Source organism: Pleurodeles waltl, chromosome 1_1 (genome assembly GCF_031143425.1).
Source record: "Pleurodeles waltl isolate 20211129_DDA chromosome 1_1, aPleWal1.hap1.20221129, whole genome shotgun sequence".
Lineage (NCBI taxonomy): Eukaryota > Metazoa > Chordata > Amphibia > Caudata > Salamandridae > Pleurodeles > Pleurodeles waltl.
The window spans coordinates 794,461,793-794,489,054 of record NC_090436.1 but is presented as its reverse complement, the minus strand read 5'-3'; the positions used below and the strand labels follow the sequence as shown (position 1 = coordinate 794,489,054).

General features: G+C 43.7%; 1 long non-coding RNA gene across 1 annotated transcript; it reads right to left on the bottom strand.

Annotated features, from left to right (window-relative positions):
- Nucleotides 1-4,481: 4,481 nt before the first annotated feature.
- LOC138287620 (uncharacterized) lies at nucleotides 4,482-8,576 on the bottom strand. Its single transcript, XR_011202254.1, has 2 exons — nucleotides 7,844-8,576; nucleotides 4,482-4,877 (listed from the first exon to the last, which is right to left on the bottom strand). It is a non-coding gene; the product is annotated as an uncharacterized lncRNA (long non-coding RNA).
- Nucleotides 8,577-27,262: the final 18,686 nt, after the last annotated feature.

Below are 27,262 nucleotides of genomic sequence, written 5' to 3'. Positions count from 1 at the left end.
AGTGGCATTCACCGGTACGATCGTACCTAAGCTTTTCTATTTTGGCGGCTTGGTTACACAGTGGGAATAAGAGTGGGAGAAATACGGGGAGGATTGGGGAAAGGTGCTGCAGAGAAGGGGAAATCTGTTGAGCCCAAACAACTAATCCCACTGTGAGGAAAACCCTCTCCCAGTTAAAGGAAGATACTAAAGAAGGGAGAAAGAGAAAAGGTTCATGGGAAGGTGAAATGCACTAGCGAGTGAAATTACCCAAACACAACCCGGCACAAACCCATCCTCCCACCAGCCCTATTAACCCTATTAAACCCCATACCTTTACCTCTACACTTACCTGTTGTCCCGTTCTTCTTTTTGTTTTGGGGAAACCGGTCTGTCGCCACGGGAGAGAAAACGGTGTCCTTATTCCACCAGGAGACGGGCTGGCTTGGAACCACTACCCGAACACCTAAAAGAAAGGAAAAGAACCCGGATGATCACAATCGCAGCCATCCAGAAACCTAAAAACAAAAGAGGAAAGGCTTTAACTGCATATCAATAAAGCAATTATCCACTAAAACCGGGGCCTATAGTATTATTCCAATATCCCTCCCCTAGAGGCAAAGAACCCATTACAGAACCCTTTCTTGAACTCTCAGTGACTGGGCGGTATGGAGGGTGTTCCAGGTCTTGGAGGGGAGAAACAAGGAGAAGCCTTCTTCAGTGTGGCAGCAACAAATGCAAGGGATTTGTGAGGGCCTAGTGAGTGGGGGTTCCTGCTGCGGTATTGGAAGTGCAAGCCCTGGTTCAGGTAGGAGTGTCCTCGGTAGTGGAGGGCTTTATAGGCATGGGTGAGGAACTTGCAGTGCCATCACTTCTGGATGAGGAGCAAGTAGAGGTCTGTCGTGCTGGGAGGTGTGGGCTCTCTTGGGCAGGTCAAGAACCAGTCTGGTGGCAATGTTCTGCATTGTTTGGAGCCTTGGCATGAGTTCAGTGGAGGTGCCTATATAGTGATGCCATTGTTGAGTTGGCTAGTAATGAGCGCAAGTAACTGTGGGCCATATGTACAAACACTTTTTCCCATAGACATAGAATGGGTAAAAACCTTTGCTACATCTGGCCCTGTCTTTCTTGTGTTGATGGAGCACACATGAATTTTTCTGAGCATGCACACCCAGGTACACACTGACATATCTACTAACACCCATTCATGCATATACTAACACACCCACGCAGAGATTGATACATACACTCACACACCTGGGCACACTTTCACACAGTCAGAACAATAACCCTGGAGTATGCCCTGTCCATGTTTTCAGGACCGCAGAGGATCCTTACTTTAAATTGTGAATACTTTTTTATTTTATCCAAGTTATTTCTTTCAGTTTCTTCATATTTTTCCTTGTTTTTTTTCACTTATTTTTTTTTTAAAGTACATTATTACTTCGCCCTAGTTCTTACTACTTTGTCCTTTTTTCCACATTTTAGAAGAAGCTAGTCCTTGTTCTGCCCTTATAGCTTGAGGTTGGAACCACACGAGGGGTTGCCTGCAGAACCTAGCTCCAGGCCCTGCAGCCAACCATCTGCTGTGTTTTATTAGTGATGTCACTGACCAAGTCATGTGTGATGTAATGAGGTGTGTGTGTGTACAGTCTTACTTCTGACAAGTGACACACCTGAATTCATCTTTATTGAATCAAACTGGTAACATTTAATTTAGAAAAGAACAAAATGAGGGGATTCAGTTTGTCATAGAAATTATAGTTAGTCCCATAGAAAGAAAGTTTAGGACATGTTTTAAGTAAGTTCTTAAATATCTTCCTCTTGTATTTCAATAAAACATTCTTTGATGCAGACTGAAACATGCACTTTCCACACCAGCAGCAGACTACAAGTTAACTTTGCTACAGTGCCCTAATGTTCAAATAGGGTATGAACATTCTGAATTCATGTTAAGTGTGGCACATCCGAATGCCATATTGATGGAATCGGAGTGGAAAACTGAAAGCTTTTTCTACTGAGGATACTGCAGTAAATGAGGAAATTGGGGAGCTTCATAACCAATAAGTCTGCCAAGAAGGCCACCAGAGGGGATAAGGCCAAAATGTAGCACAAATATCGCCCAAGTATGGCCCAATCATACTTCTGCAAAACACTTGGGGCCTGATTTAGAAATCTGCAAATGGGTTACTCCAAAACAGTGACAGATATCCAGTCTGCTAAAATCTAAATCACATAGACTATATTGGGATTTAGATTTTGGATGTTTTATCCATCACCGTTGTGATGGAGTAACTGTCTGCCAAGTTCTGACCCTCTTTTTTTATTTGCAATTTTAGTCAGCGCAGACGTGGGCCAAAGGTATTGAAGGGCTTTACATGAGCATCAGTTACATTACATAAGGACAGATTCATTTTGTTATTGGGCATGGGAGATTAAATGATTTGCCCAGAGTCATAGGATGTCAAGCTGATGCTGAAACTCCAACTTGGATCCCTAGTTGCAAAGTCTGCCACTCTGGCCGTAACACCACATCCTTTCCCTTAAGAGTTGCTGACGCATTCACGGAGGTCTTCTTCCTACCATGGGTTCAGAAGTCGCAAGCACTTTGAGACATCACTATTCCCACCACAAGAGGTCAACTAGATCTTTGGACTTGGCAAAGACTAGTAGTTGGCTTATTCAATCACAAATCAATGACATAAAACCATAAACTATTCTGGGCATCACAAACAATTTAACACTAAATCAAAGTCCAAACTGAATAAGTTTCAAAGCGTTAATACAATACCAAAATCAATGCCGCAAGTATGATGCACAAAACTAAATTATGAGCATACACAAACCATAGGTTGACAAATCTCTAAAGGGATTTAGCCTACTAAACATCAATACTGTTAAACACTCCAAAAGAATGACATAAATCAGAAAAAAACAATATGCACATTCATATCAGATTTCAAAGATGATGATGGTGACATTAGTAAATCATCAAATTACAATTGCAGAGCTAGGCCATCCTTATCTCTAACACAAATTTGGACTGGCATGGTGGAAACAGGGTAATGCATGCAGGCAAAATGGAAAGACAAAACATTTGGAAAAACCATCTAACTGTGGGAGCTCTATATAAAAGTATGCTGGTATAATTATCAAGATGAAAAAAGAAACAAAAACCCATATTTAATTATACCGCTCCTTATGGGACAAGAGGCAGAAATACTTGATCAGATGGAACATTCACCTTCTCCCAACATCAGTAGACAGCAGCATCAGGACAGTGCTGAACACAGACTGCATATAGGGCAAGTCAGCAGTTCAGAATTAGTTGGGCATAATGGTACTGAACACCATAAACAAGTGAGGGAATTAAGACTAAGAGGAAACTCTCCAGAAGGTTTGGAGATGCCAGCAGCAGACTCAAGGAGTAGACTGACTCTGGCAGAATTCTGGACAGACTAACTCAGTATCAAAGTCTCTCACTAATTAAAAATATCCATGGGCTTCTTGATTGGTCCTCCTGGTGAGCTTATCTTATGTACAAGTTTCGGCATCCAGTGGTTGTCAATGGCACTATCAAGTTTGCAAGTATTCTGAATTCTCTCAGCAAAAGTCATTTCAATTACTTCATACAGTTCTGCCAAAATATTACGGTTCCTAGATGCTTGTTACTTCAGAATTCTTTCTCACTGCACACTAAATAAGCTAAGCATTTCTCACATGGGGAATTATAAGCTTCTTGTTCAACAGCAAGAACAAATATTGTTACATAGTTAACAATGAAACATGTTCTTTGCCTTCAATACAAGAGGACATTCAACATCACGTCAGCAACCTAGGGAAAGAATTGAGGTCAGAGGGAACTGAATAGACAAGTAATTCTTCTACTGCTGCAACATTAATCTGAGGCCTAGTCAAGCTAAGAACCTGAATGCACATTAACACACTAAAGACTATTGTGCACCTTCCAATTGAAAGCAAATTATTTTATTGCAAACATTAGGACACAATTTAAACATGTTTATTTTTCTGCACACATGCAACTCATGCTAATAAATTCAATACAAGTATGATTAATTCTTATTCATTTAATATTTCAATTCTAATATTCAGCTAGTGAGACTTTTTTGCAGTATGTCAATTCACTCAAATATAAATGCAGTCTCACTTTAAATGTGATGTCAACTAGAAATGACTGCCACATTGTCTACCATAATTCAATCATGCACAATTTATATTTCCACATTAATATTTCATTTAGGCTCTTAAATGAAGGTTTGTAAGTTGCCATATGCTAACTCATATCCCTCCTCTGACAGCAATCTATGCCATCACAAAAGAACTTGTCTCACTGACAATGAGACAAATCAAAACATTTTGCGTTTGATAACACATAGGTCTAGGTGTGTGATAAAGATCAATGCTTGTCATTGTCTGATAATGTAGATTTTCCTAGTTTATGACGGAAAGTCTTAATTTTATTAAAGACACGGAGGCGAGTATTATGCGTTTCTTTTCTTGCTTTATTTAATGAGCAGCAGTCAAGAAACTACAAATCCCATAAGGCTTAACATCTGTAGCCAATGGGATTAAAAAGATAGTTCAAAACACACAGAACCAATAGTAATTACGATATGGCATTATGACGTCACTTGACTGCAAGCAGCCCTCTTTTCTTGCAAATGAAGTCAGTTAACTGTGAACAAAGGAAATAACAAGCAAAGAATAAACAGAGCCATGAGGAAAGCAAAAACATCAGAGAAAAAGTCCAGGAGCTTGCAGAAGCGAGGGTGGTCCGGCCAAACCGACAGGGATGATCCAAGTCCTGAAGGGAACGAAATGTTTGGATGACCTGACGGGATCTGATTAGGACGTTGTCTGAGTGGTTGAAGCCGGAACTAGAGAAAGGGAGGGAAAACAAAGTTATACAAGAGGTGGGATAATACTCGCCTCCGTGTCTTTAATAAAATTAAGACTTTCCGTCATAAACTAGGAAAATCTACATTTTATGTCAAGACCGGAGGCTCCTATTATGCGAGTTTAAAGCATATTAATCACGTTGAAAGAAGCATTATCAATTGGTTTGCAATAAAAGACTTTAAAAGTATTATCATTGGACCAATCCGCAGATTTTAGAATATCCTCCAAACGGGAACCCGCCCAAAAGGCTTTGGAAGCCATAGCCCCCCTAGAGGAATGAGCTCCAAACTTGGAAACATCAATACCAGCCAAGGACATAATCAGTCTTACCCAACGTGCTAGTGTAGCAGAAGAACAGGGTTATGGGGTTTTCTGAAAGATATGAGAAGTTGGGAGGAGGAGGTTCTCAAATCTGCGGTTCTATGCTCATAGACTTTGAGACATTGTCCTACACACAATTTTGGTTGAAGCGGAAAATAGGGATAAAAGACTGATGACAAATTCGTCTTAGTACGTCTTACAACCGAAAACAACACACCCGACGGGGTGAATTGACGGCTGGAGACGTCCAAAGCCTTAACATCTGATAACCGTTTAATAGAAACTAAACATAATAACATTGTTAATTTAGCAGATAAAAGCTTTAATGATAAACTTGAATTATCTGGTAATGCAATCAAATATTTCAAAACAATATTAACATCCCACAAGTGGTTGTATTTTGGTAACGGAGGTTTAGAAAATTTTACTCCCTTCAATAATTTACAGACCAACGGGTGCTCGCCTACTGGTTTCCCGTGAACATGAATATGGTTGGAAGAGATAGCAGATCTGTAAAGATTGATAGTGCGAAATGCTTTACCTTTGCTAGCTTCCGAGGCTAGAAAATTTACGACAAAAATAACATCTGCTGAAAAGGGATCAATTTGTCTTCCCACACACCAGCAATCCCATAGAGACCAGGCCGCCTTATAGGCTTTTTTGGTGCCTGGGGCCCAGGAGTTTGAGATGTAATGGGAAGCTTCTGCCGAAATGACAGGGGAAGACTGGGGATTCCTGATATTTTCCAAGCGGATAAGGTTAGGATATTGTTCAGAATAAGGGGGTGAGCACGGTGAAGAGGGTCTAGCAGCAGATCCGGAAAGGATGGAATTAGCAAGGGAAAATCTATTGACATTTCTAAAAGAGTGGGGAACCAAATTTGAGATTGCCAAAACGGGACGATAAGAGAGAGAGAGGCGTGTTGACGTCTGGCCTGAGCCAGAACCCTGTTGATCATTATGAAAGGAGGAAAGGCATAGTTGAGGGAAAACGACCAGTCTTGAGAGAAAGCATCTGATGCTAAGGCTAAGGGATCTGGGCGCCAGCTGTAAAATTGGGGAAGTTGTGTGTTGAGTCGGGATGCAAAAAGGTCTATGGAGAAAGGGCCCCATAAGGATTGAATGCTGTGAAACACGGAAGGATGAAGTCTCCAATCGCTGGAGTCTCGAAGGTGACGAGAATGCCAATCCGCCACTGTGTTGAGAGTCCCAGGAAGATACTCTGCATGTACCGAAAGATGGTTTGAGAGGCAAAACTCCCAAAAGCTCTTGGCTAGATCTGCCAAAGGTTTGGATCGTGTGCCCCCAAGATGGTTTATATATCTGACTGCAGATATGTTGTCCATCCTGAGCAGGATTGCACAATGTACTTTGTTCTTTGCAAGACTTCTGATTGCAAAGGAGCCTGCAAGCATCTCTAAACAATTGATGTGCAATTTGGACTCCTCGCTTGACCATGTACCTCCAGTCGAGATGGGTCCACAGCGGGCCCCCCAGCCTTGATGACTTGCATCGGATTCTAACACAAGATCTGGGGCTGATGGAAAAATACTTCTCCCGTTCCAAGCAGCTAAATGGTCTATCCACCATTGAAGCTCCGTGCGAGACTCTATGTCCAAAGGAACGAGATCGGAATACGAAAGCCCCTTTCTCAGGTGTTGAATCTTTAATCTTTGAAGGGCACGATAATGAAGGGGACCCGGAAAGATTGCTTGGATGGAGGAGGAGAGAAGACCTACAACTCGGGCTAGAGTTCGGAGGGAAATGAGGGAATTTCGGAGAATTTGCAGAATTTCTGATTTTATGGATTTTATTTTTGACGATGGTAGAAGAAGGGTCGCTGAGAGGGAATTGATTTGAAACCCTAGAAATTCTACGACTTGGGAAGGGATAAGAAGGGATTTTTCTCTGTTTATTATGAAACCCAATTGCTCCAACAGAGAGCAAGTCGTTTGCAGGTGGAGTATGAGAGTCTGAGGTGATTGACTTAGTATGAGGATATCGTCTAAATAAATTAATAATCTTATCCCTTGAGCTCTTAGAAAAGCTACCACGGGTTTCATGAGTTTTGTGAAGCACCATGGGGCCGACGATAGACCGAAGGGCAGAGAGGTAAAGTGATACATTTTGTCTAACCATTGGAATTGGAGAAATTTTCTGTATTCTGGATGAACCGGAACGACTAAGTAAGCGTCCCGTAGATCCAATCTGACCATCCAGTCGTTCTGGAGGAGAATATCTCTGAGATGGAGGATTGTTTCCATTTTGAAATGCCGGTATACTACAAACCGGTTGAAATGTTTTAGATTGATGACTGGACGCATCTTTTTGTTTTTCTTTTGAACAAGAAAAATTGGGCTGATAAAACCTGAAGGAAGGGGAAGAGTGGGCGCAATCGCTTGTTTGCGTAACAATGTGTCTACCTCTAGGGAAATTAGATGAACCATTTCTGTAGAAAATTGGGGAGGAGGTTGGAAAAAAGTTTGGACAGGAGTAGAATAAAGTTCTATTTTGTAACCTAGAACTGTGTTTAACACCCAAGCATCTTTTGTTATTGCATGCCAATTTGACAGAAAATGGGAAATACGACCTCCTGTCGGGAAAGAATCGACAAAGAGGCTTACCTGTTGGGTTGGTGGCTCTGGAATGTCTGGTCGACCTGGCACGGTATCCTCTGCCACGTTGGGGGTAGAACTGAGGTCTAAAGTCTTGCTGATATGAGCTGTAATAACCTCTGGAGCCTTGATTGGTGAATCCGCGGCCAGTAAAGCGACCCCTGCCTCTACCGGCCCTGGCAAAAACCCGCTGGTGAAACATTTTTCTCATGGACTGTTGGGCTTTGGTTAACGAGGTGAAAGTAGCAACATATTTGCCGAGGTCCTTGATAAAGGAGTCTCCAAAAAGCTGTCCATCCGATTGGAACTGAGGTTGAACGGTTGCCAATTTGACGAGTTTGGGATCAAGTTTAATAAGTAGACCTTTACGTCTCTCGTGAATAAAGGAAGAATTTGCATTTCCCAAAAGGCAGAAACAACGCTGAGTCCATAAAGATAACTCTTCTGGGTCCAGAAAGGACCCGTCTAGTCTGGCTGATTCCACAAGATCGAAAATTCTAGTAAGAGGCCCAGTAATATCTAAGAGTTTATCTTGGCAAGAGGACCAAGCTTTATCTACGCCCTTGCGCGGGTCCTTGCCTTGTTTGGTGAAGAAAGTCAACATTTGTTCATCAATAGTAGGAGTGATAGTGGCTTTGTTGGAAAGTACGGGACGAGGACATTCAGACTTTAATTTAGACCTGGTTTGTTTGTCTAGTGGAGAAAATAGTTTTTGTGCCACATAACGACCCACATGGTCCGCTGGAAACCACTCTGTGGAATTGGGATGATGAATTTGAGAGGGATCGAACATAGGAAAACCCTCTGAGTCAAAGAGAGAAGGGGTAGCAGAGGTTATTTTTGGTTTCTTTGGAGGAATGGAAAAGGACTCATCATCGTCTTTATCAGATAAATAAGAATCTGAATCTACATCAGGCATATCTTCGTCTGTATCTTGAATAACTGGAGAAATAACCGGGAGAACATTGCGTTCTTTAGATTTTCGTTTTAGAGAAGATTTTGGCGCCATATTGTTATACTCCTTGGCAGGAGCCTTGTGAGGAACCGCGTCCTCTGGCATACGTGAGAAGGACTCACTTTCCATATGCGTCCCCATATCTGGCTTCGCTGGTGGACGCGTACTGCATTCCCCCGCAGTCTGGGCCGATTTGGAAATTAAGTTAGAAAGGTTATTCTCCAGATTTTTTGATAATTTTTGTAATGAGGAAGAAACTGCCTGATGGACAGAGCTTCTGATAAAATCACAAAGTTCATGTCTCATGTCTTCCAGTTCAGAGGAAACACTCTGTTCCATAGAGGAATTGCCAGGTTCCATTATGTCTTTAAAGACAGTAAAATATGTAGAAATAAAATAGAATTGAAAAAATTAATTTTGAAAAGTCAGGAGACCAAAAGCGAGAAAAAACGGAGTCTTTTTGAAAGCAGAGGGACTAGAAAGGGTTAATAAAATAACCCTGGTCTAAAAGAAGCCACTAAAGTTGCTCTAGATAATAAAGAAGAATGCCGTTAGAAGCGCTCTGATATACGACGTCTCTGCCTCAGGAGCAAACCGAGTGACGGTTGCTGCCTGAGGCAAAAGAATGTTCGGAATTTTTGAACGCGCGCGCCGTGTGTCTAAAGTAAACAAAGCCGGCGTCAGCTGGAGCGCACGGCTGGAAACCCTCTGAGAGAGGGCCGGAAGAAATGTAAACAGACGGCAGTTGCCGTGAGCTGGAAAGGCATGAAAGGAATGCCTAAAAGCAGAACGCACGCGATGCGTGCTGAAATTCAGAAATAAATTGAGAGCTGACGGGCTCAGCTCCAAACAACAAAAATACAGTTGACGAGTGGTCGGAGTCGGATATAAACATGCGGCAACTTGCCGTCTAACATGACAAAGGCCAAAATACAGTATATTTACAAACCAACAGCATTAAAATATCAGATAATGTATTAACAAGGAGAAAAGAAAATGCGACTTATCTCGACTGCAGCAGCAAGAAAAGAGGGCTGCTTGCAGTCAAGTGACGTCATAATGCCATATCGTAATTACTATTGGTTCTGTGTGTTTTGAACTATCTTTTTAATCCCATTGGCTACAGATGTTAAGCCTTATGGGATTTGTAGTTTCTTGACTGCTGCTCATTAAATAAAGCAAGAAAAGAAACGCATAATAGGAGCCTCCGGTCTTGACATAAAATCTGTTTCTCATTCTCCATTTCTTCCCTCCTATGTTTATTCTTTATGCTTTTCAATTTTCCAGAAATTGAAAGCCTTGTAAAAACCAAGGGCACCAATTATGCACACTGTCACAATCAAAGGTTTGAGGATCACTTTCACAAATCTATTTCCCAAGTTTCCAAACCAAGATCCTTCCTTTGAGAATCCTTCACCTTTTGTCTCAAACTTTTCTCTGTTTCAGATCATTCAAGTCATTTTTCAAACTGGAGGAGTGTAGGTGCAGCAGTGCTGTGATTGTAAAACTTGGACTCTGCCTCCCTTTGCTAAAAGGATGTCTAACACAAGACAATTCTGCAAAACCATAGAACTTCCTGCGACCATTTCTGTATCTATTAGGGCATCACACCTAAAAAAAAAAAAGAATCAGTCAACATCTTATCTATAGTATTTAACTTCCTTATCTTTGTCAATCAAGATCACGCCCACTGATGGAATTAGAGCTATTAAGATATCTCCAATCTCTGAACTACTCCCTTCTCTTTTAAATCTCAATTTGTCTCTCTACCTACTGGATTGTCAATGTTGTCCACTTGGTAAATGTAAAAAAAATAAAAAATCCTAAGAAGCATGTGCCATACCAACTTTTAGGTAACTTGTAGTAAGTGTTCTTACCACAGATGTAATATATGCCAGGCACAGCGGGGTCTTTTCCATTTAGCATAAAATCCTATACTCTTACACAAACGCATGTCTGCATTCACTTGTTCTTTCGACTGCAGGCTATATGTACAAAGCTTCCCTATATGTTGCCAATCTAAAGCTAAGCATCCCTGTGTGTGAGATATTGTGAACTGATTTCTTTCTGGAAACTATACCTTTGTTTATCTTGGCTTGCATTTCTTTTCTCCTGTTAATTTGATGAACTCCTTTTCTACTCGTGAGAAGAAATGTTAAATTATTCCTGTGCACTTATGCTGTGCCAAATGTTAGTGTAGGCTCAAAGAACCCACCTACTATATCTGTTCTAAGCCTATGCTGATTAATGGGAACAAAACAAATTGGAGTAGAAATACAAAATGTATTCTTCATTATACAAACATGTTAATAATAAACTGCAACTAATTCTGTAAGTTAGTGGTAAGCTGTGATAGGATAGGTGATTCCCTCCTGTCCTGATGAAGGAATTTGTGTACACACAACAATCATGCACATTCACTGTGTCCACGTTTTCATAGAGCAAACCATATTAATAACCGGAAGATAAACTTCCCTTTGTGTCATCTAAATGAAGTAATCCATCATCCTTATGAAACTTATCTTGCTTGCATGCGGCCATTCTCTGCACTGGAGTTGCTGTGCTTTGAATATCTCCTTTCATTGAAACTCTCATTCCTGCAAGCAATAAAATGCACACAATCATACATACTAGAACCAAACCAATGTACACATTTTCATTGCTGTGTTTACCCTGTCAAGGGTTCATGGCTTCTGTAGAATCAGAAGAAAAGTCAAAATATAAAAGCAAAAGCGAGCAAAAAAAAAGAAATCAAACATTTTCCAAAGTCTTTTTGCACTATTTTTCAGCAGTTCTTGATCTTCAAGTGCCATTTAAAAGGCTCTCAATAGTTCAAATGTTTGTTTTCAATAAGTTTGACTTGTGGTTACTTCCAGAATGTAATGTCTCTGATCAATTGGGCAAGGGTATTTTGAAAAATTCAGTTCAAATGCGATTTCAAGTTCCAGAATGTTTAACTGAATCCTCAGTCAAAACAAAAGGCCATAAACATGTTCTCCCATTCATTAGTGACAGATCCATTCAGGTGAAGAGTATCTGCGGCCTGTCACACTTTTCCTTTTTGTTCTCCTTACAGCACCAGCTTCATCTTCACTTTGACTCTTCAACTGCTTCTGTTATTGATGGGAGCTTATTAACGAGTTCATATGTGGCTGCAGGCCATTTATCGCCTTTCAGTTCTCTTTGGTTGCAACTGCATTCACAACATTTGTAGCGCTGGCTGGAGTCAGTTTGGTTTGACTTTGGTCTCCAGCACTTTTGTCTGCAGTTAAGCTGTTTGCACTTTCACCATTCTGCACAATATCTGCTTCAGCCACTTGTTTAGTCCTCAGAGCTTGGTAAAGCTGAACAGCTTTATCAGAATTCGCTCTTACAGGATCAAGCTCTGTTTTCAAGAGGATACAAAACTTTGCATATATGGCTTCCATGAATTCAGTTCAGAAGACGAGTACACTTCACAGCTGTTGTGGTCGCCAAGATAACTTGAAACTGTCCTTTGCAACTTGGCTTCAGGCAAGTCTTCCGTACATGTTTCTTTAACATCTCCAGCTTTCAAGCTGTGACACTGTTCTTGAGCTGTTTGAACTGTTGCTGCTTCAACCTGATGAGACAAAGGGTGAACCACATCAACCAGATCTTTGCAATAATCCAGCACTAATGTGGTCATTATGACATTGGTGGTGACTGTTAGTGGTGGTGATACCACCAACAGGCTGGCCGGAATTACCGCCAAATTAAGACCATGGAGATGAGAACTCCAATGTACCACACCAACCACCAGGGCACTAACACCACCGACCACGGTGGTAGCCATCAACAGGCGGAAGACAAGGTACCTGCCACCATATCATGACACAGCAAACTGCCATGATTTCCAGGGCAGTACCAACGCCATCGAAAGCCTGGTGGAAACACATCACAGAAGACCAAAGACTCATTGGTAGAGTCACAGTAGATCAACACCGCCATGGAACCAGACCTTCAAGTCTTCCTGATGCTCTTAAACGCCATGCTCCACCTGGAACACCAACAAAGACGGTGAGTACAGCCGCCTAGCACACGAGGGAGGGAGAGAGGAAAAGGAGAGTGACACACGCACAACACACACCATACACAACCAGCTGCAGAGGAAAACCAATGGCACAGGACACACAGCATAATAGAAGGACTTCAGGTCAGCAGTACTGAGATTGTAATTGCATGACAACAGCCATTATATGAAACAATTGGAGAACAAAGATATATGATTAATTGACCAGAAAGGGCCAATGACCAGTCCAAAGTACATAAGGCCCACATGGGCACAGCCCAAGTCCCAACTTGATCCTGACTAACTCTGCACAAAACTGTGCAGGGGCAACATCTTAGAAGTGGACAGGCACCTCGGGAGGGAGTGGAGGTCACCTCAGCTGAAGTCGGAAACTTGCCCACTGCTTCTGGAGGGGGCCCCGTGCCCATTTCAAATTGCTGGGGAGTGTAAGGTCAGTCTGAGGTGGGGAACTTGCCCACTTCTTCTGGAGGGGGCTCTGCCCATTTCAAATTGCCGGGGAGCGCAAGGTCCTTCTCTGAGGGGGGAACTTGCTTCTGGAGGGGGCTCCTAGTAAAACAGTCCCTGGAGGGTGGCCTACATGCCCTCTGCTGGAGGTGAGGGCTGCATTGTCTCTGCTGGAGGAGGTGTCTCCTGGGTAGCCTTTGCTGGAGGTGAGGGCTTCTTACCCCTCCTGGCTGGTGGAGTGGGACCCTTACCCCTCATGGCTGGTGGAGTGGGGACCTTACCCCTCATGGCTGGTGGAATGGGGACCTTACCCCTCCTGGCTGGTGGAGTGGGAATCTTCACTGTCTTGCCTCCACGACTAGGAGGTGTCTCCACTGTCCCTGTGGATTGTTTGGATGAGGTGCTGGGTCATTGGGACCCTGCTCTTATGGCCGGGATGGGGAAGGGGAAGGACGAGGTCAAGTTGGGCAAGGAAAAGGTTTTTAGGGATGGTGGGGCGGGAGGAGGGATGAGAGTGGAGGTTAAGGGTGGTTGTTGGAGGAGTTCATCTGCTGGACTTGGGTGCATGGGCAGTGTGCTGATGTCCGGTAGATGGCTGTTGGGTGTCTGAGTGCATGCGTTTTTGTCCTTTGGGGGGGCAGACAGGGTGGGAGAGGACACGGGGGACACTTGGATGGATGTTGTGGTGATGTCTGCTAGTGAGGTGTGTGCTGCTTGGTGTGGTGATGCTGGTGGTGGCTGAAGCAGTGCATTCCGGTTCGTTGGACGTGACTGAGGGGGAGACTGTGGAGGCAGTGGATGTGTGTGCAATTCTGTGTGTGCTTATGAACTGAAGTGTGGTGCCTGTGTTTGACTGTGCCACTCTTGTGATGTCTTGTGTGCATGCTAGTCTGTGCATTGGAGGGGTTGAGGGGACTGGGACGTGGTAGTTGGCGGGGGAATGGTAGGAACTGGGACAATAGCTGCCATTAGAGAGAAGACAAGAGCCTCAGTAGATTTCTGTTTGGCCACCAATCCACTGTGGATGCCCTCCAGGAATGCATTGGGTTGCTGCGTCTGGGATGCCAGCCCCTAGATGGCATTTACAATGGTTGACTGCTCTACCGAGATGGATCTCATGAGGTCAATAGCCTCCTCACTCAGGGCAGCAGGGCTCACTGGGGCATGGTCTGAGGAGCCTGGGACGAAAGAGATACCCACCCTCCTGTGTGATTAGGCACAGGTAACTCGCTGAGGGGCTACTGGGAGGGTGGTGCTGGTACGGGGGTGGTGGCTATACTTGCAGCTGGGGTGGTCAGAGGTGTCCACCACCACCAGGGAGCTTCCATCAGAGGAGGAATGAGTGTCACCTCCTGTCTCTGCCGTGGTGCTCCCCCCTCCCTCTGTCCCACAGGTCTCTTTGGCGTTGGTGGCTCTGCCTCCTGGGTCCTGTGGGATGCAGGTACCTCTGTTGACGGTGCCCCTGCTCCTCCGGCAGTTGATGCTAATGCACACATGAACAGGATGACAGAAGTAGAAGGGGGGGGAGAAAAAGGGAGCACTTGGTTAATTACAGCACCTAGACAACAGTTGGCATACACAGCACTGTCACACACAGTGATCCTGCTTGAGCACTATGTATTGCACTGGCATTCAATTGGCTATGTCACAGCAAGATGAGGGCCAAACACCGCCAACTGCACCCCTCCTGGGACCCACAAAGCCCTGACTGACATGGAATGCAACCAAGCTAGGTTACCTGCATTTGCCATACAGCCATTACCCTTGAGCTGATCATGCTGCAATGTCTGTCCTGGCATTAAGAGGCACCCATCTAACCCACACCCACCACCCAGATCCCATGCCACCTACAAATTGTAGCAATGCCCATTGTACTCGCACCCCTTGTGGCTGCTGATGCCCTTAAGTGCCCATTCAGCTCTGGGTAATCAGAGGGGGTCATTTTCTGACGGGCACACCTTCCTCATTGGGAGGCCATCCCCAGCTGGGCCACTGCGCTCTTCAATGCCCAGCGTCTCTGGTTCACCCACTGTTACCTGCAATGGGTGCTCTGCCTGCTGTAGACCCTCAGGGTCCACATGTCCTTGGAGATGGCACGCCACAATCCCTTTTGATTGGCGCTGACCTGCAGAGGTAATACAGAGGATGACAGCATTACACATACAATCCAGCCTGTCACACATGTCCCACAAATCCTGTTTCCAACTCCATTGGCACACACATCACCCGGCGCACCCCATGTACACTACCACCAGACATCCCCATTTCCCCCCCACAAATGACACAATGCCTGCACACAAATCTCCATGCAGCCTTCCCACAGGCCCATACAGCTGTCCATACTGGGGTAGGACATCATCCACCAAGTGCCCCAACTCCATCTAAGTGAAAGCAGGGGCCCTTTCCCCGGTCTCTTGGGCCATGGTAGGTTCCAGACCCAGGTCACAGCAGCACACAAGTCAGGAATCAAGTGAGGTTATAGACAGAAAATGTCAGTCACATATGCAGCGGTGTACACCGTTGACACTGATTTTCCCACCAACCCCCCCCCCAACATTGGCCACTGTACTTCATGAAGCGCCATGTTAGCCAATGAGTAATTGCACTGAGGTGTAAGACTGCCTTCCGCCATGACTCCTGTCGGCTGAGTTACCTCACTTCGCCCTGTCCCTAGATACGGGACAGGTGGTCGCCATTTCATGGTGGACTACATTCAGATCTTCCACAATTGTGCAATTGCAGAAAATTGCACATACATTGCCATTCCCATTGTCCCATCATATTAATGTTGTATGCACACTGAGGTGTGCATACAACATGTGCATACATGTTGCACATGTTGTATGCTCACTCTTGTGTCCCTTAGACCACTGTGGATGAATAGAAGGAGACAAACCCCCGTGTAGAGACCCCTTGTGGACTTGGTTACACTGGAGGACAGGCACATAATACTCATCTATAGACTGGACAGGGCCACAATCAGAGCTGTGCCCTATTGGAGCCTGACCTGATATCCGTCATCCCACTGAACCTGCACAAGAGGGGGGAATCCATCAGTGCTCCATTTCCTGGCAACAGGTTCTTTCCAAGTGACGGTGGGCTTGGCAGCAGAAATGTCACAGCCAATGTTCTCAATCGTGCTGGCAAGGGTATTGTCTTCCTTGGTGAAACACATGTGCAGCTACATTGCTTTCCCCCCAGGTGGAAGACTTGTCCACTATGAAGGCAGGATTCTATGCAAAGGGACATATACCCTGTATTATTGGGGCAATTGACGGTACACATTGCATTTGTTCCCCTTCCCTCCTCGCCACCAGAATGAACAGGTTCAGGAATCTGAAGAGTTTCTACTCAATGAATGTGCAAATGGTGTGCCTGGTGGACCAGTACATCTCCCACGCCACTGCCAAGTATCCTGGGTAGGTGCAGGACACCTTCGTTCTGAGGAATAGCAGCATCCCAAATGTGATGGCCCAACTACAGAGGCACAGGGTGTGGCTAATAGGTGGGCAAGAGTCCTCACCCACTGTATGTCAGTCTATGCCTTCAGGTGTTATCCCCATAGCATTGTGTAAGGCTAATGTTTGTACCTCAATACTTGCAGGTGACTCTGGCTAGCCAAACCTGTTGTGGCTTTTGACCCCTGTGAGGAATGCCAGGACAGGGGCTGAGAACCATTATAATGATACACATGGTCAGACCAGGAGAATAATCGAAAGGCCCTCAAGTTGTGATCAAGGGTGTTAATTGTAGTGCAAATTTACAGAAAAGTGCAATGGAATGGGGTTATGGTAGAGGAAAGTCCAGGGTATTGTTCCAGTCTGGTTGTAGCACAGGTCCGGTGTCCAAGAGGCCATAGGAAGGGGAGCAATGGCAGTTCAAATTGGACAAGGTGACAGGGTGGGACACGAGGAACAATCGGGAGAGTCTCCTTTCCTGGTGGTGGTATTGGTCTTGGCAAGTCTCTTGCTTCTGTCTGGGTCACAGGGAACGCTTGCGGGGTGGTTCACCTTCTGGAGGGGTGCTGGTGGCCTGCGGGTCCTGTGGAGGGGCCTCCTGCCCACTAGCTCAGAGGGCTGGTCAATAGACCGGCTAGTGGTAGGGGCCCGCTGGTGTACTGTTGATTCCCTTATGATGTTGGCTATGTCTGCCAGCACACCTGCTATGGACATCATGGTGGTGTTGAGAGCTTGCAAGTCCTCCCTGATCTCATGATGGTGTTCCTCATGCAGCCGCTTGTTCTCCTGCATGTTGGTAAGGATATGGCCCATTGTGTCCTGGGATTGTTGGTAGGCCTCCAGGATCTTGGTGAGTGCCTCCTGGAGAGTTGGTTCCCTGGACCTGTCCTCCATTGGCACACAGCGGTCCTCCCAGTGTCCCTGTGCCCCCTGAATGGTGTGCCCACTGCCACTGGGCCCAGGTCCCTGATTGTCTTGGGGGTGAGGTGTGGACTGGCGTCCCTGTAGAGGTGGGATCACTGTTGATTAACTTGTCCTGGGGGACAGGTGTGGGGATGCTGGGTGGGTGCTGTGGTGTTTGATACTGATGGGTGAGGCTGTGGTTGAGTGGGCTGGGGTGAGCGACTGACCAGTGGTCCCTGATGGGCCAAGCAGTTCATCCAGAAGTCCAGATTTACTGTCATCACTGGGGGCATCTTCTGTTGGGGGAATGGTTTGTCGTGGCACCTCCTCTCTGCTGGCATTTGCTGGGGCACCTGTGGTGATGTAAGTGATGTATTATGTCTGTCATATTGTACATCCCTAGCTTCCCCTCTATCGTTGCTGTTTTCCTGCCACCTTTGTGTGTGTGTGTGTGTGTGTGTATGGTGATTTATTGTTGTAATGTTAGTTCTCTTATAGGTGCATGCTTTTGTGATGGGTATCCATGCAGGGCTAGGAGGGCTGCCCATGCATTTATATAGCATGCAGGCCTTGGCATTGTGGTTGGTCATATGTGTGGGGTAGAGTGGAGTGAGGGTGAGGGGGTGAGATGGCATGCAGGTATTGAGGGGGGGTGAAAAGTAGTAAATGTTGACTCACCAGTGTCCAATCCTCCCGTGAGTCCCTCAGGATGCAGTATTGTCAAGGCTTGCTCATCCCATGCTGTGAGCTGTGGGAGGAGGACGTGGGGGTCCACTGCCAGTCCTCTGGATGGCAAGCTGGTGCCTTGCTGCCATAGAACCTACCTTTCCACTGTAGGTCATTCCACCTCTTTCTGATGTCGTCCCTTGTTCTTGGATGCTGTCCCACAGCGTTCACACTGTCCAATTCTCTGCCACATCTCCATCTTCCTTGCAATGGATATTTGCTGTACCTGTTTTCCAAACAGCTGTGGCTCTACCCTGACTATTTCCTCCACCATGACCAGCAACTCATCTGTGAAATGGGGCTGGCTTTGTGGGGACATGGGTGTGATGTGGGTGTTGGGTACTGTGGTTGGGTGTGTGAAGTGGGGTGTTAGAAGGATGTATGGGGTGTGTGTAGTTGTCGCAGTGATCTTGATGTCTGTCTGGTGGCAATGATTTGTATTGATAATGGGTTGTGGTGTGTATGGCTGTCAGGTGTGTGATTGAATTGGCCAATGTTGTGTAGTTTAGTATGAGCGTGCTGGTGTGTACCGCCATTGAATGTCTGCTGCCGTGATTCGTGGTTCATCATGTGGTGGACGTTGTTTTGTTGGTGTAACGGTATGGGTGTTCGTACCGCCACTTTAGCATTTACCTTTGGCCTGGCGGATTTCTGTATGCAACAGTATTCTGTCAGATTGGTGTGTCATAATCTGGTGAACAGATGCAGAGGCATGTTGGGCAGCCATGAATGCAGCGGTAAGTGGGATTTACCACCAATGTCATGATGAGGGTCTAAGTCATCCTTTATGTTCACAAGTGCATTTGCAGGTGCTGCTGATAACTTCATTGCACGCCCCGCATGAATCTTGTGGGGAGACAGTCCTGTCTTGTCAGGGGTGCTACATGTGCTCGGCAGGACAGCAACAAATCAGTCCATTTCAATGCTATAGCAACACAAATGTTTGCCAATCAAGCTTTTAATGTTCTATTCATTTTGTCCACCAATCCAGGTGCCTCTGTGTTGCTACAGTGCAAATTTGTTCTATTCAGTGTGGCATACCATTTTATGATCTCATTATTAAAATTAGTTCCCAGATCCAATTCCAAAGAAGTCAGGAACCCAGACCTCAGAATGGGTTCCCTAAGCAGCTGCTATGCTACAGTAAGACTGTCATGCTTACATTTTAGATAAGCCTTGTTCCAGTGGGAAAACATACACCAAATAATTCATTCTTGAGTCTGTGGCAGGCAGCTCAATAAAATCAAGCTGCGTTATATTAAATGGACCTCCCGATCGAACTACGGTGTGTTTCCCTACATTCCTTTGTTGGCATATGTCACATCTGGGATAAACTGCTTCTGCAATCAATCTAAGTCTGGGGTTTTACATGTCTGTTTGAATATGTGAATCATTGCATCTCTGCCAAGATGAAGCTGACCAAGATAATAACTCTTGTTCAACAAACAATCTGGCAACACAACTTTCCCTTCATTTGAAGTCCAAACATTTTCATTCCTTTGAACACAATCTGCTTTTGTCCAACCTGTGTGGCCTCTGTTGCCTCTTCCTGCAATCTCTTAATTTCATCCCTGGTATCAACCACAGACATTAAGAAACTGATTTTTCTTGCTAGTGTCACTTCCACCACCCCACTCATCACTTAAGGTAATACAGGGCACAGGTAATACAGGGCACAATATCTGCCAGTTTGGTCAGTATTGGCATTACTTATACATTAAAAAAAATGTGCTATGCACTTCACAACTGCAATCTTCGCACAAACTATGAATTCTATCACCATTTCCAATGGGTGACCCTGATGAGGCCATAAAACCTCCCTGGTGCAAAAACTGCTTGAAGTCATAGCACCAAAACCATATTAACTCTTTGTGAATATTGGGGGTTATTCTAACTTTGGAGGAGTGTTAATCCGTCCCAAAAGTGACGGTAAAGTGACGGATATACCACCAGCCGTATTACGAGTTCCATAGGATATAATGGACTCGTAATACGGCTGGTGGTAAATCTGTCACTTTTCCGTCACTTTTGGGACGGATTAACACCTCCTCCAAAATTAGAATAACCCCCATTGTCACTTTGAGCTGCTCAGATACGCAGCATGCTGTTGTAAGAACAACTAATTCTGCTACTTGGGCAGAAACGACTCCTTGGAGCCATGAAGCTTCAACTACTCCTGAGAGGGAGCAAACTGCAGAACCAGCTTTCAGAGTACCGTTGTCTCTTAAACAGGAGCCATCAACAAATACAACTTTATCTTTCTACTCTAGAGGAGTATCCTGAATCTGGGTTTGGTGCACAGATCAATGACATCCAAGCAGGTATGTTCCACTTCATTAGGATCATTTGAAACCTTAACAGGCAGTGTAGCTGGGTTCAATACAGCACACTTCTTGACAATAACATTAGCAGATCCAAGAAGCAATAACTCATAATGGGTAAGACTGAAATGATCAAATTATGGGTTTAAGTTCTAGTCAAAATAACTAAAGCTGAGTGTGGGACAAACAGTTAGAGGGTGTGCCATCGTTATGCCTTCGTATTGACCTATGCTTACCCAAGCAGCCACTACTACCTTTTAAACAACCATGCAAAGCAGCAGCAACTGGATCCATTGTGGTGGAAAAATATGCCACAGGTTTGTTCGTTCCTCCATGCAAATATCTCAAAATAGAGAGCACAGCCATCATGTTCATGAAATAACAGTGAAACGCTTTGCCTGTAATCTGGCATTCCCAAGGCTGGAGCTCTGCACAAACTCAACTCAGTGAAAGCTTTCATACATTCTTCATTAAAGGGTACTGGGTCTGTAACTTCTTTGTATTAATCTTTGCAGTGGTTTGGAAATTAGTGATATTTGGGATCCATTGGCGACAGTAGCTCACCATTCACAAACATTCTGACCTCTCTGTGTAACTGGTGGATTCATTTGCATAATAGCTGTACACTTTTCTTGGGTGCTTCTCAATTTGGTGACCCAAATACTTTACTACTTTCTGGCAATAATGTAATTTGGTAGGGAAAACTGTCTGTTTTCACCCAAATGATTAACGCTATGGTAGCTTGTCAGCAAGCTTATTGAGTATTCAATGCAACCATTAGGTCATCAATGTACTGCACTATAACGGACTGAAATGGCATGTTTAAAGACTCTAAGTTCACCTTCAAAATCTGATTAATAATGGATGGATATTCTAAAAAACCCTGTGGAGTAGGGCATCATGAATACACAGTTGTGAATCTGAATGAGAGGAATTGACTTTCCTCATGTAAAGGTACATCAAAGAAGGCCTGTGACAAGTCAATAACGGAAAACCATTCAGCTTCACATAGAAATTGGAATATAATTATTGCTGGGTTTGGCACCATGGGACAACAGGATACCACAATTTCATTCAACTTTCTCAGATCCTGAAGTGCGCAATATTTCCCACTTGGCCTTTGCAATCCCATAACTGGAGAATTACCTGGGCTGCCCATTACTTCTTTTAGAACTCCCTGCTCAACAAAATCTACAGTTATTGGGGTTATTCCTTCTGGGGTCATGTTATACTGTGGCGTAACAGGGAAAACTGCATTTGACTTTACAGTCACTTTAACTGGTTCAACTCCTATGAGTCCAATATCATTTCCAGAGATCCCAAACTTTCAACGTTGGTGTCCTGTAATTCATCAGTCAGGTCTTGAACAGTCATGGCATGAAACAATGTCATGAAAGGATCCATCTCATCAGTGTGACGAAGTCTAATCATAGCTATTGGTTTGAATTGCTATTGCTTTGTGTGTACAAGTAATGGAACACTTTAATTTGCAAAGTAAGGCGGTCATTACGAACCTGGCGGTTCGGCCTGCCATGCCAGCAGTGGCGGCTGAAGCTGCCAGCCGGCATGGCGGGCCGAACCGCCACATAATGAAATGGTTGACGGCTGCCTGCGGATAATCTTTCATATGCCGCCAGCCTTTTACTGCCTTTTGTTAACCTTTTGCATTGCAGAGTTTTACCTTGAAACCACTATTAATGATGTTTGCAAATAATGTTCATTTGCAAGGTATTGCTGCAGGCTTACAGAGTGTATCAGGATGTGGTCCCTTTCTAGGATCTTCTAGAAGCCTTTCCTGCAGCATGACTGGGTGTGGTTTGTGGGCTGGGCCAGATTCTATATAAGGGAGCCAGCCCAGCTCCACGTGCTCACTATTCAGAGGTCCCGGTGCAGAGCAGCAGCAATTTCCTGAGCTCCTGTTCCAGAGGCCTACCTTGACGTTCCAGGCCTGTCCTGCATTATCTTGGTGATCCTTGAGCAGGGTGGTAAGGCGGAGGTCGGGCTGGGCCCCTGACCCCGTTCTAAAAAGACTCTTGAGTTTTTGGGCCCACTCGTGAAACTTTCAGAGTACGCAAATCATTGCTCTGATGTAACTCTTGGTGTTCAGATTGGCAAAGGCTTGCGTGATCATTTCATGGCATTTGCATATTCATGTTGGAATCAGCAGAGTGTGCGATTCATTCACCGCATGTAAACCTTGGTGTTCAGATCGGCAAAGGCTTGCGTGATCATTTCATTTCATGGCATTTGCATATTCTTGTTAGAATCGGCAGAGTGCGCGATTCATTTACCGCATGTAAACCTTGGCGTTCAGATCGGCAAAGGCTTGTGCGATCATTTCATGGCATTTACATATTCTTGTTAGAATCGGCAGAGTGCGCGATTCATTTCCCGCATGTAAAACTTGTTATTCAGATCGGCAAAGGCTTGCACGTTCATTTCTTGGCATTTACATATTCTTGTTAGAATCGACAGTGTGCGCGATTCATTTCCCGCATGTAAAACTTGGTATTCAGATCGGCAAAGGTTTGCGCGATCATTTCATGGCATTTACATATTCTTGTTAGATTCGACACTGTGGGTGATTCATTTCCAGCATGTAAACTTGGTGTCCGGATCAGCAAAGGTGTTCGCGATCATTTCTTGGCAACTAAAACTTCTGAGTATCATTGAACCCTAGATTCAACAGAGGTTTATTTCATGTTCCGAATATCATTGAACCTTAGATTCAACAGAATGTTATTTCATGTTCCAAATATCATTGAACCTTAGATTCAACAGAGTGTTATTTCATGTTCTGAGTATCATTGAACCTTAGATTCAACAGAGTGTTATTTCATGTTCTGAGTATCATTGAACCTTAGATTCAACAGTGTTATTTCATGTTCCGAATATCATTGAACCTTAGATTCAACAGAATGTTATTTCATGTTCCGAATATCATTGAACCTTAGATTCAACAGAGTGTTATTTTGTGTTCTGAGTATCATTGAACCTTAGATTCAACAGAGTGTTATTTCATGTTCCGAGTATCATTGAACTCCTAGAACCATAGTCTAGTGAAGGCCAATGTGATTATATTCTGATATTGTGTTGTTTAACCTTTTGCTTCCTACAGGTCTCCTTCCCAGCTGATCCCTACCTAATCCCCTTTTCCCCACTTGGACTCTCTTAGACTCTGTGATATTCCTATCGGAGTTTTGGAGCTGTCTTGTGGTGGACATATTGGGAACGTGCGCAGACCCCGAGGATCTGGTCTCCCTGACACAAAGTGCAACATTCACTTGGAGTATGCCAACTTCCCACTCTTACTTTGAGTATGGAAACTCCCTACTCACTTCATATATCACACTTCACAGTGATTTAGCCAAAGGCATTGCTAGCGCAGAGCCTACTCAAAACACATACAATACACTTGTAACACAGCACTGGAATTTCATCAACCCTTACACTACACCAAAAACAACTCCCAATGTGGGCAAATTCTGACTCTCCTCCTCACAAGACATAACAGTAACTCTGGTACCAAAACTGCTAATGTGCTCGCTAAGGTATTCTTCCTACCGCAGGTTCAGAGACCGCAAGCACTTTGAGGCATCATCACTATTCCCATTACCAAAGAATGACTAGATCTTTGGACTTGACAAAGAGTGTAGTGTGATTCATTCAATCGCAAATCAATGACATAAAACCATAAACAATTCTGGACACCACGAACAATTTAACACTAAATCAAACTCCAAACTGAATAACCTTCACAGCTTTATTACAATCCCACAATCAATGTAACATATATGGTGTGCAAAATTAAATTATAAACATACATGAAAACCATAGGTTGACCAAAATGTCCATTGAGATTTAGTCTAATAAACATCAATATTAAACACTCCAAAAGAATGACCTAGATCAGCAAAACCACAATAGACCCATTAATACCTGATTTTAAAGTGGATGATGGTGACACCAGTAAATCTTCAAATTACAATTTCAGCAGTCAATTGCAGAGCTGGGCCATCCTTTTCTCTAACACAAATTTGGCCTTGCATGTGTGGGAACAGGGGAACACATGGGGGCAAAAGTACACATCTTTAAATTGTCTCGCTATGGGAACTCTCTATATAAATAAAATATGCTGGAGTTAATTATCTAAGCTGAGAGAAGAAAACAAGAAACTACATTTAATTATACCTCTCGTCATGGGACAGCAGACAGAATACTTCATCAGACGGAACATTCCCCTTCTCCTGACAGCAGCATCAGGACAGTGCAGAACACGAGCTGCACATACAGCAAGTCAGCAGTTCAGAATTAGTTGGGCATATTGGTATGAAATACCATAAAACTAAGAGGAAACTCCTCAGTAGACTTAAAGATAAGAGGTGACAGAAGCAGATTCAAGGAGTAGACTGAAACAGAGTTGGTCTGTCCAGAACTCTGCCAGATTCAAAGTCTCTCACTAATTAAAAATATCCTTGGGCTTCTACATTGTTCCTCCAAGTGGGCTGATCTTGCACAGAAGATTCAGCATCCAATGGTTGTCAATAGCACCATGTTTGCAACTAGTCTGGATGTTGTCACCAAAATGGTGTCGTTTCAATGATTTCAAATGTTCTGCCAAAATACTTCAATTTCTAGTTGCTTGTTACTTGAGAATTCTTTATCACTGCACACAAAGAGCTAATCATTTCTCACATAGAATTATTAGTTTCCAGTCTTGTTTGACAGGTAGAAGAAATATGGTCACATATTTAACACAAACATGTTCTTCTCCTTCAATGCATTAGGAACATCACATCAGCAAATTAATAGGGAAAAAATTTGGGTCGGAGGGAATAGAATAGGCAAGTAATTTTCCTCCACTGCTGCAAAATGAATCTCTCGGGCCAAGTCAAGCCAAGAAAATGTAAATGCACATTATACAATTTATACAATAATAAAACCTATTGCACACCTTAGAATTTAAAGCAAATATTTTTATGTCAAACATTACTTATGACATATTGGAACACAATTTATACGTGATAACTTCTATGCCACTAGTGTATTAGTAAAAATGTATCTCCATCAATGTAATAAATTAAGTAATCAACTAGAAGAAAAAAAAAATAAAGATGGCCAATACTTTAAACGTACTTTGTCGCAATTTGAGAACTCAGAAAATGTCCATTAGTTTTTAAAGTGCTAACCAAATTGCTATGGGAATAAGCATCTCATTTTTAGGTGCGAGCGCAAAATGCTCCGTCCCATGTTGTAATCTCTTTGGGTTTCAAACCACGCCCATGTCACGTCAGTCTTTCATTGGTTCGTGGGCTTGCCTTTTAAAATCTCCTTGCTTTCATTAGTGAAAGGCATGCATACATCATGCCTTTTCTGGTGTTTAGTCCTCCTCGAGCGCAGCGACCATGTCCTGAAAACATACAAGGCTCCATGTTTTCCATTCGGTTTCTGAACTACTTTTTTTTTTTTTTTTTCGCAGCACGATCTCACTGGGCAGTAGTCTAGCACTTTGCATGACATCGATCCTGTTACACAGGTAATTGCACTTTTGCCGGTAACTTGGATAATCGCACTTTTGCCGATCAGTTTCACTCCGAGTGAACTTTTCTTTCCCTTTGTGTCTGTTTTGCACTGATGGTGGCAGTCGGCTGGTTCTATTTTTTTTTACTTCACGACAAACATTTGCATGTTGACCAGGCCTGTTGATCAGTGGTGCAAAGAATGTCAGCTTGTCTTGTTTTATCATCAGAGATAAGTCAACTGATTCATCCTCTCGACAGCTGTATTTGTTTTTGGTTAAGATTTCATGCTGAAACACACGTTTCGTGAGCATACTTCAGGTGAGGGTGCACATTTCACGCTAGTTGAAATGATTTTACAAGAACCCCTCCAACAAGCAATTAGCAGACCTCGAAATGCAGCGTTGAGAATGTTAACTGCATTTTGAAATCATTCCCTCTTTTGTTAGTGCACACATTGATATTTAGTTATTTTAAGGCTTTTTTCCCCTTCAGCTCTATTTCGGTTGCTAAGACTATGTACAGCGAGAAGTTAGGACTTCGAGGTGAGATTTTGATATCACACAACTTCAACCAGACTTCACATTTTACTACGTACTGTTGGAAAAAAGCTGCACACCTTTTCCATTTGTACTTTTCCTACTGCACCCTGTTTTTATACTGCCTTGTTTCTCTAGAATATATCTATTGCTATTCTCTCCATCTTTCTGGTGGTAACCTGTTCCATGCACGAACCACTCAAAGCGCTTTAGGCCCGCAAGGCCATGACTAACGCTAGTATATTATAGTACAATACACTGTCTACCCTAGATTTGATTATATAGTAATATATAAATGCAATTTAACAGCCAGCACTGGCTGTACCATAGTGCTTTTATTTACTGTACTTTCAATGGCTGCTATTCTCGAACCTGCCCGCTCAGTTCTAATACAAATAATTGTGGTGTATTCTTCGGCTGTAAAATATTAACTTTTGGACTAAATGTGTGCCGTTAAAAAAAAAAATTCTCTTGCGAAATTTCTGTTATTCATGGAACAAGTCTGATTGCTA